The sequence below is a fragment of the Delphinapterus leucas genome, chromosome 4 (genome assembly GCF_059928025.1).
Source record: "Delphinapterus leucas isolate spDelLeu-1000000601 "Yukka" chromosome 4, BTC_Dleu_Yukka2, whole genome shotgun sequence".
Taxonomy (NCBI): Eukaryota; Metazoa; Chordata; class Mammalia; order Artiodactyla; family Monodontidae; genus Delphinapterus; species Delphinapterus leucas.
This window is the reverse complement of record NC_143132.1, coordinates 146,340,658-146,349,025: the sequence shown is the minus strand read 5'-3', so window position 1 is coordinate 146,349,025 and position 8,368 is coordinate 146,340,658. Positions and strand designations below refer to the sequence as shown.

At 41.9% G+C, this 8,368-nt stretch overlaps 1 pseudogene; it reads left to right on the top strand.

Moving 5' to 3' along the window:
* Positions 1 to 543: 543 nt before the first annotated feature.
* On the top strand, positions 544 to 2,978 carry LOC111164786 (high affinity cAMP-specific and IBMX-insensitive 3',5'-cyclic phosphodiesterase 8A pseudogene; annotated as a pseudogene).
* The last annotated feature ends 5,390 nt before the right edge of the window (positions 2,979 to 8,368 follow it).

The window sequence follows — 8,368 nt, the reverse complement described above, 5'->3', positions numbered from 1 at the left end:
TTTGGAGAAATGTCTATTTAGGTCTTCTGCCCATTTTTGGATTGGGTTGTTTGTGTTTTTGTTATTGAGCTGCATGAGCTGCTTGTAAATTTTGGAGATTAATCCTTTGTCAGTTGCTTCATTTGCAAATATTTTCTCCCATTCTGAAGATTGTCTTTTGGTCTTGTTTATGGTTTCCTTTGCTGTGCAAAAGCTTTGAAGTTTCATTAGGTCCCGTTTGTTTATTTTTGTTTTTACTTCCATTTCTCTAGGAGGTGGGTCAAAAAGGCCCTTGCTGTGATTTTTGTCATAGAGTGTTCTGCCTATGTTTTCCTCTAAGAGTTTGATAGTTTCTGGCCTTATATTTAGGTCCTTAATCCATTTTGAGCTTATTTTTGTGTATGGTGTTAGGGAGTGATCTAATCTCATACTTTTACATGTACCTGTCCAGTTTTCCCAACAGTACTTATTGAAGAGGCTGTCCTTTCTCCACTGTACATCCCTGCCTCCTTTATCAAAGATAAGCTGACCATATGTGCCTGGGTTGATCTCTGGGCTTTCTATCCTGTTCCATTGATCGATCTTTCTGTTTTTGTGCCAGTACCATACTGTCTTGATTACTGTAGCTTTGTAGTATAGTCTGAGGTCAGGGAGCCTGATTCCTCCAGCTCCGTTTTTCGTTCTCATGATTGCTTTGGCTATTCGGGGTCTTTTGTGTTTCCATACAAATGGTGAAATTTTTTGTTCTAGTTCTGTGAAAAATGCTAGTGGTAGTTTGATAGGGATTGCATTGAATCTGTAGATTGCTTTCGGTAGTAGTCATTTTCACAATGTTGATTCTTCAATAAAACCTTGTTCGTATTAATCTGCTTCTGTTTATGTGTCTTTACTCACTGACTCAGCTGTAGAGGAAGAACTGACATATGTGAGTGGTGATGTGGGAGCCAGACTTGAAGACACCAAAATTTTGTGTCCCAGTGACTGGGATGTGGAATTAGGCACACATTATGGCTGCATGTGCTGAGTCCTGAAATCTGTTCTCAGTGTAATGAGTGACAATCAGGAGGAACTAAGGTCCAGAGGAGGGAGAGATGGGGTAACTCTTCCTGGCTTCTCTGTATGTCTCTCAACAACAAAATGTGAAGATGATACCTGTCATTGGACAGGGAGGAAAAATTAGACACTATGTGTCCATTGTCAGAGTGTGCAATGGCAACAGTAAGGCTGAGAACATAGCTGAATGTGTTCAGTCTGACACTCATACAGATAATCAGTCAGGCAAAGATAACGACGGGAGAAAAAGCTCACTAGATGTCAGAACTGCTGCCTCTCGAACAAGCAAAGTCTCCAGCCAGAGACAACGCTCCTCCATGGCCCGGATACATTCCATGTAGATCGAGGCGCCCATCACCAAGGCAATCGATATCATCAGTGCTGCCCAGGAAAGCAGCCCCATGCCTGTGACAGAAGCCTTAGATCGTGTGCTGGAAATTCTAAGAACCACTGAATTATATTCACCACAGTTTGATGCTAAGGACAATGATCCTCATGCCATTGACCTTGTTGGGGGCTTAATGTCTGATGTTTTGTGAAGACCATCCAGGAATGAGTATGTTCTTTCAACAGGTTTCCAGCAGTGTAATCACCCCCACCTCCCTTCACAACGTCCCATCACAGATAACTCGGGCCGTGGAACATGAGGAATCCTGGGACTTTGATATTTTTGAACTGGAGGCTGCCATTCATAAAAGGCCTTTGATTTATCTTGGTCTCAAAATATTTGCTCGCTTTGGAGTCTGTGAAGTCTTAAAATGCTCTGAGACAACGCTGAGATCGTGGTTGCAAATTATCGAAGCCAATTATCATGCTTCTAACCCCTACCACAATTCTACACATTCTGCCGACGTGCTTCACGCCACTGCCTATTTTCTCTGCAAAGAGAGGATAAAGCAAACTTCAGATCCACTTGATGAGATCGCTGCCCTCATTGCAGCCACTGTCCATGACCTGGTCCACCCCGGGAGAACCAACCCCTTCCTGTGCAATGCTGGGAGCGAGCTGGCCATTCTGTATAATGACACTGCTGTGCTCGAGAGCCATCTCGCGGCCTTGGCCTTCCAACTGACCACTCGTGATGATAAATGCAACATCTTTAAAGACATGGAGAGGTATGACTACCGGACGCTGCGCCAGAGTACTATCGACATGGTCTTAGCCACAGAAATGACAAAGCACTTTGAGCACGTCAACAAATTTGTCAATAGCATCAACAAGCCCTTGGCAGCATTAGAGGAAGATGGGTAAACTGATAAAAATCAAGAAGCCATAGTCACTATGCCCAGAACTCCAGACAGTCGCAGTCTGATCAAACGGATGCTGATTAAGTGTGCTGATGCGTCCAATCCCTGCCGACCCCTGGGAAAGTGCATTGAGTGGGCCGCACGCATCTCAGAAGAATGTTTTTCTCAGACTGATGAAGGGAAGGGACAGGACTTGACTGTGGTGATGCCAGTTTTGGACAGAAATACCTGCAACATCCCCAAATCCCAAATCTCTCTCATTGACTATTTCATCACAGACGTGTTTGCTGCTTGGGACGCCTTTGTAGACCTGCCTGAGTTAATGCAGCATCTTGACAGCAATTTTAAATACTGGAAGGGACTGGACGAAATGAAGCTGCGGAGCCTCCGCCCACCTCCTGAACAGTGGGCGACACTGCCCGGGGCCCTGACGCTGTGTCCCTCCAGTCACTTGGGATTCCTGAGGGCAGAGCTCCTTGGTCCTTTCGTCCCCCGGTCTGCAGAGCCTGTTAGAGCACACAGGGACGTCGCAACCTTCTGTAGCCACCATCTGATGCCACTGCCGTAAAGTGAGACTTAGTCCACTCAAGGCACCTGGGCCTGCTGCGGGGGCGCTTCAGAGAGTCACGTGAGAACCACGGTTTGCCTTCGCGTCCATTAAAACACGAGCTCGGGACCGGCCCCGCAAAGGACGGTGATGGATTTCCTTTGTTAACGTAGTTAAGTCTCTCTCTCTCAGAACTAGCCCATTTAGCTCCAGGTTCCTTAGGCACCCGATGCACTTACACAGCATTTAAGAGCTTTACACAACTGGAAGGTCACATCTTTATTTCTTATTGCAGGAACACAACTTCTGGAAACTTTATTTCTATCAGAACCTGGAGGTGACCAGGCTTTACTTTATCATCTCTTTCTTCTTCTTCCACATGTGTTCCTGGTCTTACTCTTCCCGGTTCTTCTGCAGGGAGCGGTCCAGCAACTTGTTCTCTGGATGTAACTCTACGTCTCTTTTCCTCCGGATGGTCTCGATGATCTCGTGAGCAGCATCGTGGGGTTTGTCGTAGACCGGCAGCGGCCACGGGTAGACGGCGGGCTTGGCCCCCACGGGCGACTCCAGCCTCAGCTCCAGCTTCTCCCCTATGTCTTCCCAATTAACTAGTTTTAACCACCCAATTAATTGTTGCTATTATTTTGAACACTTATCTGTTAGATCAATTAAGAGTAAAGAAAATAAAATATTTAATTCATTTATTTCTTCTCTAATGTTCTTCCTTCTTTATGGAGATCTGAGTTTCCTATTTATATGATGTTTATTTCCTCTGAAGAACTTCCTTTAACTTTTTTTGTGATGCAGTTCTACTGAAGATAAATTCCCTCAGTTTTTGTTTGTTTGAGGAAATCTTTAATTCTCCTCCTCTTTTGAATGATAATTTGGCTGGATACAGAATTGTAGGTTTGTGATTTTATTTCTTCCAACATGTTAAATATTTCAGTCCACTCTCTTTGCTAACATAGTTTCTGAAGAGATGTTCAATATAATTCTTATCCTTTTCCTCTATTGATAAGGTGTTCTTTTCCCTTTGGCTTTTGCTTCTTTGAAGATTTTCTTTTAGGTTTTCTGCATTTTGATATCATATGCCTATGCGTGGTTTGTCCCCCCCAGCCTCCTGTATTTATCTTGCTGGGTATTCTTTGAGTTTCTTGGATCTGTGTTTGATTATCTTGGTTTGATGTCTGTCATTAACTTTGGAAGGTTCCCAGTCATCATTCAAATATTTCTTCTGGTCCTTTCTGTCTTTCTTCTCCTTTGGTATTCCCATTACACATTTAGTACAGCTTTTCATTGTCCCACTGTTCTTGGATATCTTGTTTCATACTGGTTTTGTTTGTTTGTTTTGTTTTCTTTCCTTTTTGAAGTTCAATTTTGGAAACTCCTACTGACCTATTTTCAAACTCCCTGATTCTTTCCTCAGCCATGTTCCATTCATGTTCAACCTTTGATGAGTCCATCAAAGACATTCTTCATTTCTCTGACAGTGTTTTCATTTTCTAGTATTTACTCTTGATTCTTTCTTAGAACTTTTATCTTTCTGCTTACATTACCCATCTTTTCTTGCACGCTGTCCAATTTTTCCATTACAGTCCTTACCATATTAATTGTAGTGTTTTTAAATTCTTGGTCTGATAATTAAAATTTCTCTGCCCTAGCTGAGTTAGTTTCTGATGCTTGCTTTGTGTCTCCAGGCTGATCTTTCCTTGCCTTTTAGCATGCCTTGTAATTTTTTATTGAAATCCAGACATAATGTATTAGAAACTGAGGTAAATAGGTCTTTAGTGTAATGTTTTGTATTTATCTGGCCAGGAGTTAGGCTGTGTTTAATGTTTGCTGTAGCTATAGTGTAAGAAGCTTCAATTTACTCTGATATCCTTGTTTTTGTCTCCCCTGTTGTCTTCGGGTTTCCCTAGAAACTCCTTCTTACATAGAGTCTATGTCTTGCAGCGCACTCAGTTGTAATTTACTGTTATTATACTGCATCCCTATTGATGTGGTAGTAAGGTATTAAGGAGGGGAAGCATTCTGTACTCTCATGATTAAATCTCCGTTTATAAAAAGGGCCAGAATTCCTGCACTGTGACCTTCAGAAGAAGTTTTTAAATTTTTTTTCAGTTTTTTTTCCCCTAGATCTCTGTGTGAGACAGGAGGGCTGTGGGGATTAGAGTTGGCTCATTGCTCTTCTGGAGATAAAGTTCTAGTGAATTAGTTTTCCTTGAGGGCAGGGCTTCGTTTTGGAGAACAGAACCCACTGGTTGTATCTTAACATGGTTATTTTTTTCTCTTATCTTCCCCAAAGTACATGGACATTTTCCCCCAAGTGTTCACAAGTGGGAATCTGGTGACGTTTTTGGAGGTAAAACTTACGGATGTACAGAGGATCCCTGAAGACTGGGCCCTCAGGAGTTTTAACTCTAAAGCTAGTCAGCACTCAGCCTCCAGAAATGTGTCATTGACAGTTTTTAGTGCTCCTACCAGTTTCTAGCTCTAGCAGCTTCTGCTCCTGGTAAGCTGTTACTCTCTTGGTTCTATTTCTCCAGTTTTCAGGGCAGTAGTTTGCCCTGTGACCTCAATTCTCTGATAAATCTAAGGAGAGTTGTTGATTTTTAGTTTTTTAGCTTTCTTCTTGTTATGAGGGTGGGAGTTACAACTTATAATCTCTTCACATGTTGCAATGGACACTGGAAATGCCAGTTATTGTTATTATACATTACAGCTCCAGAATTTCCTTTCTTAAAAACAGTATTTATTTCTTTATTGGTAGTCTCTATTTGATGAGCCACTTTATCATATTTCCCTTTAATTTATAGAAGTGATTTTTTTTTTTTGTTCCTTGAACCTGTTTGTGATATCTGCTTTGCTGTCTTTTTGTGCTAATGCGACACCTAGGTCCCCTAGTAGACCATTTCTTTTGACTGCTTTTTTCCTTGTGAAGGGGAAACACTTTTGTGTTTTTTTGCACATACTATAAGTTTTTATTTGAAAACTGGACATTTTAGGTAATATATATCATAGCAAATGTGAGTTTGTTTCTTCTCTGATATTGTTTCTGTTTATTGTTAATGATTTGTTTGGGCTAATTCTGTGGAGTCTATCTTCCCCCACTGTTTGTGACCTTTGATGTCTCTGTAAAGTGTTTTTTTCCTTATTAATTTTATTTTCAAGCCTGACTTCATAGGGGTTGCTCCCATGTCAGAATTGTTTAGTGGTAACTGAATAATTAAAAGTTGTTCTCATCTGCCTTGAGCTATTAAGTTTCTGCCCTTGTTCATGGATTTGTGTGTAAGTTGGGAGACACATGTCAACTTCAGACAGTTTACTTGTTGTTCCTGGCTTTTACCTTCTGCTAGCACAAGTCCTCACATTCATCCAGGGACAAACAGATAGCTGCCTTTTCCAGCCTCTCCTAAGAACGTGTGCAGCCTTGTACATGCAGACTGCCTTTGGAACCACCAGGGCTATGTGGAGACCTATCAAGGCCTACTCTGGCTGTCTCATTTCCTGATAAACTTATGCCTAGTCTGATTGCCACAACCTAGCTGACATTGGTCTTTCTTATTTGTCACTAAAATCACTACTGTTTCTGAAAATGTGTGTGGGGATTTTTCCATATTCTGATGAATATCAAGTTAGCCCTTAGTCTTCCTGGCTGAGAAGGTGCTGGTTTTCATGGCGTACACCAACCTAGAACATAGCTGGCTGGGCACAAATACAGAGCTGGGGTGGGTGGCCACATTGGAATCATAGCAACGCTGGGATAAAACACCACGGTGAAATTCTTACCTGAATTGCTTCAACACACATGTTGAAAAAACTACTACTACTACCACACAAGCTTTTCTTGTGTAGACACACCTCAATTTATCTTGTGCCTTTGTTCTATTTTCAGGGTCCTGAAATTTTTGTTTTTGACAATTTTGTCCAATTTTATCATTGCCCTTTGGAGTGAGGATTTGGAGTTACTCTACCATTCAGGACTCTTTGATGGTTCTTATGTCCCAGGGGAGGTTGTGGAATGGGAATTTAGCAAGGTGCTATTTGACACGTTACTGTGAATATCTAGTTCACCCCTGCCTTCATTGGAGTTGGAGGGATTTAACATTACGCAGGTGTTGGACTTCACCTGGTCAGGTTCTCAGAAGGTGTTGGGACAGGAGAACAAAGGATACTGATGAGAGATAAGTTCAGGTGATTAACCTTGAGCCCAATACTGGCTGTGAATGGAAAAGAGGTGATGACAATGCTGACGGCCAGAAGGACTGAAAGAGTCAAGGTTCTGGAAGTGAGTTTGAAGTAAGAAAGGTATTTGTCTTGAAGTCATGAGTGAGTTGGAAGTCGTTAGGAATTTGGGGTCAGAGGTTGAGCCTGAGTAGCTGTGGACCGGAAGAGTCAGAGGAGCCAGTTATTTGCTACTAACCTATCTTCCTAGTACCCTCAGACGGACCATGACAAGCATCCAGTTTAGTCGACTGTTGGGGAAACTGGAATATCCACATGCTTGAAAAAGAATCACCAACAATGAATGGAGTCCAGTCCTAGAATTTGACTAGTAAGCCTCTACTTCCAGCTTTCCCTTCACAAATTGGTAAAAACAAACACAAACAAAAGAAGAAACAATTTACTCTCCAGCCTCACGGACTTAATAGTCTAGTCTTCCTCTGAGCCTGTTCTACCCCTTGGGATCTAGTTCATTTCTTTGACCCCAGTGGCTCTTACTGCAATGGGCACCCTGTGTATGACAAAGCAGGAGGAAAGATTTGGACCAGGATAAAATGATTAATCTTGTTAGAAAATTTGACAAGATAGTTATTAAAAATATGATGGCTAGGAAGTGCATAACTTGAAGAGACTATTTCAGTATATTGCCCCTCAAAAGTATTTCTTTTTTAAAGTCAGTTCAGTTGAGATTTTAAATAAGTGGTTGATTTAATCCATTTGACTAAATTGTTTATCATCAAGACATTCCTTCTGCTCTATTTTTCACCACTCAGCAAGCTGACCTGGCATGAACAGGTGTTGCTGTGGGGCAGATGGGTCCCCTGTGCTTATACCCTTGGTACCTAATTCATTTCTCTTACTCATTGTTGATTATTCTAGTACATGAAGCAAAGCTATGGAACTAATGTCTGATTTTTCTTTTCTGTGAAAAAATACTTGGTTTGTCATTAATGAACTGGGTCAGTGGCTCCATAATGAATTCAGGCTTTATTGACTCTGATTCCATGTTATTTGAGCTTTTGGAAGAAAATTAAAAGTTTTTAAACCTGTTTTTCTTTTGCATTGATTTCTATGGCAACTAGTTTAATTATGGATCATTAACTACCTCACTTCAATTCTAGTTTCATCAAAGTTTCTTTCTTTTTTTTTTTTTTTTTGCAGTACGCGGGCCTCTCACTGTTGTGGCCTCTCCCGTTGCGGAGCGCAGGCTCAGCGGCCATGGCTCACGGGCCCAGCCGCTCCACGGCATGTGGGATCTTCCCGGACCGGGGCACGAACCTGTGTCCCCTGCATCGGCAGGCGGACTCTCAACCACTGC